We start from the raw sequence: 2875 nt of genomic DNA, 5'->3' as shown, positions 1-2875 counted from the left end.
ACACCTCGAAACCCTCTCAGGTCCCGGCGGCGCGCAGCGCCGTCCTAAGTACTTGGTCGGGTTCGAGAGAGGCGCAATCGCCCGGAGTTTGGCGAGTAGACGCTTTAGGTGCGACCACCCGTGCTCCCAACTGAGCTTGCCGCTGCCGACAGAGGCCCGGGAGCGTGCTGTCGTGGCATTGCCGGCGGGAGACAACACGCGCCACCTACGGTGACCGGCAGCTCCAACGCCAGCGCCACAGAAGGACAAAAGCCCCACTTGGGTGCCGAAGCGAACTCTCCCAGCACAGCGCACGCGCCAACACGTCCGCACAGCTGCGATACAAACCACCTGCGAGAACCGCAGAGGCGACCGAGCAGCAGACGGCGTCGCGGCGCCGAGCGCCGGGCGGCGGCGCATCCTCAGCGCACACAGTCCTCAATCGGACCAGCACACTGCAGATGTCCACCGCGCTTCGCACCGGGCCCGCGAGGACCTACTTTGGCCGCACGGCGCCGCGTGCAGGGTGCGCCGGCGCGCAGCTGCGCCGCCTGCCGCCTCCGTCGGCCGGCGCGCCTGCCACTGGCCGCCCCCACCAGCCGGCTGTAGCGCGTGCGCCCACGCACCGCGCGGCCAGCACGCCGGGAGGCCCCCCCTCACCGGCCGGGGACGGTCCCACCCAGCCACCGCCGCGTATCGCTTCACACCCAGATGCCATTCACGTTCGTGGGCATGGTGGGTATCGCTGGAACAACCGGTTGGTAGCTCAACCGATCGTCGCCATCACTGATTCACCTCTAGCGAGAACAACCGCACCACAACGGTTTACCAGTTGTTCATTTGCATAACGTCACCAGCAAACGTAGGCGTCCATCGCCATTTGCAAATTCAACGATTGTTGCATGCCTGTGTCAGGTGTCACGACACACTATGTCTGCCCACATACACGCAACAACATGTGCACGCTTCGCGAACACGTGGAAGGTGGCCCCCGTACGTATGCGATGTCCATTGCGCGAACGACTGTCAACCGGCCTCTGTCGCATGTCGCAGATGTGGAACGCAGTGCACCATGCTATCACGGTGTGTGAGAAGAGACGACTACGTCTGACAACACGCGCCACTACATCAACAGACGGCTCATGCTGATCGCCATCCAGGGCATACCACACTGCAATCCAGCTCTTATAGGGAGACGACACGTAGCTGAGTGCACAACATTTGGACCGCATGGTTCGCCGTTGTTGGCGCAGTCGTTGTACGGTCACATGTACCACGATGTATCATTCAGTACATGAGGACCAATGTGCAGTACAGTGTGTGATTTGGACGTACAACATCAGCGGACAGTTGACACAGGCCGTACCACAGCGTAGGCTAAGTGCTTCGCACATGCGAATGCCAATGAACAACTGCAAATGCCAATGAACAACTGCAAAGGGCATTGAGCATGTACGTCCTGCTGCCATCCACATTACAGTGTATAGCTGCAAGGTGTTTAACATGAAGCGATACACTGGGGACCGGGCAGTGCGAGTAGCAAACTATATTGCGGGGGTTGCAGTTAGGCAACACTACACTAATTTAACGCGTCGTATGACAATTACAGAGCAGGTTAAGGCCCAACGTGTGTTGGGTTAAGGCCCAACGTGTGTTGGGTTAAGGCCCAACGTGTGTTGGGTTAAGGCCCAACGTGTGTTGGGTTAAGGCCCAACGTGTGTTGGGTTAAGGCCCAACGTGTGTTGGGTTAAGGCCCAACGTGTGTTGGGTTAAGGCCCAACGTGTGTTGGGTTAAGGCCCAACGTGTGTTGGGTTAAGGCCCAACGTGTGTTGGGTTAAGGCCCAACGTGTGTTGGGTTAAGGCCCAACGTGTGTTGGGTTACGTTAAGGGGCAATGTGGGTTACGTTAAGGGGCAATGTGGGTTACGTTAAGGGGCAATGTGGGTTACGTTACGGCGCAATATAGGTTACGTTACGGCGCAATATAGGTTACGTTAAGGCGCAATATCGGTTACGTTAAGGCGCAATACAGGTTACGTTAAGGCGCAATACAGGTTACGTTAAGGCGCAATACAGGTTACGTTAAGGCGCAATACAGGTTACGTTAAGGCGCAATACAGGTTACGTTAAGGCGCAATACAGGTTACGTTAAGGCGCAATACAGGTTACGTTAAGGCGCAATGCAGGTTACGTTAAGGCGCAATGCAGGTTACGTTAAGGCGCAATACAGGTTACGTTAAGGCGCAATACAGGTTACGTTAAGGCGCAATACAGGTTACGTTAAGGCGCAATACAGGTTACGTTAAGGCGCAATACAGGTTACGTTAAGGCGCAATACAGGTTACGTTAAGGCGCAATACAGGTTACGTTAAGGCGCAATACAGGTTACGTTAAGGCGCAATACAGGTTACGTTAAGGCGCAATACAGGTTACGTTAAGGCGCAATACAGGTTACGTTAAGGCGCAATACAGGTTACGTTAAGGCGCAATACAGGTTACGTTAAGGCGCAATACAGGTTACGTTAAGGCGCAATACAGGTTACGTTAAGGCGCAATACAGGTTACGTTAAGGCGCAATACAGGTTACGTTAAGGCGCAATACAGGTTACGTTAAGGCGCAATACAGGTTACGTTAAGGCGCAATACAGGTTACGTTAAGGCGCAATACAGGTTACGTTAAGGCGCAATACAGGTTAGGTTAAGGCGCAATACAGGTTAGGTTAAGGCGCAATACAGGTTAGGTTAAGGTACGACATAGGTTAGGTTAAGGTACGACATAGGTTAGGTTAAGGTACGACATAGGTTAGGTTAAGGTACGACATAGGTTAGGTTAAGGTACGACATAGGTTAGGTTAAGGTACGACATAGGTTAGGTTAAGGTACGACATAGGTTAGG

Source organism: Schistocerca americana, unplaced genomic scaffold, assembly GCF_021461395.2.
Source record: "Schistocerca americana isolate TAMUIC-IGC-003095 unplaced genomic scaffold, iqSchAmer2.1 HiC_scaffold_254, whole genome shotgun sequence".
NCBI classification, from domain to species: domain Eukaryota; kingdom Metazoa; phylum Arthropoda; class Insecta; order Orthoptera; family Acrididae; genus Schistocerca; species Schistocerca americana.
The sequence above is the reverse complement of the archived record's forward strand: the minus strand, read 5'-3'. Positions refer to the sequence as shown.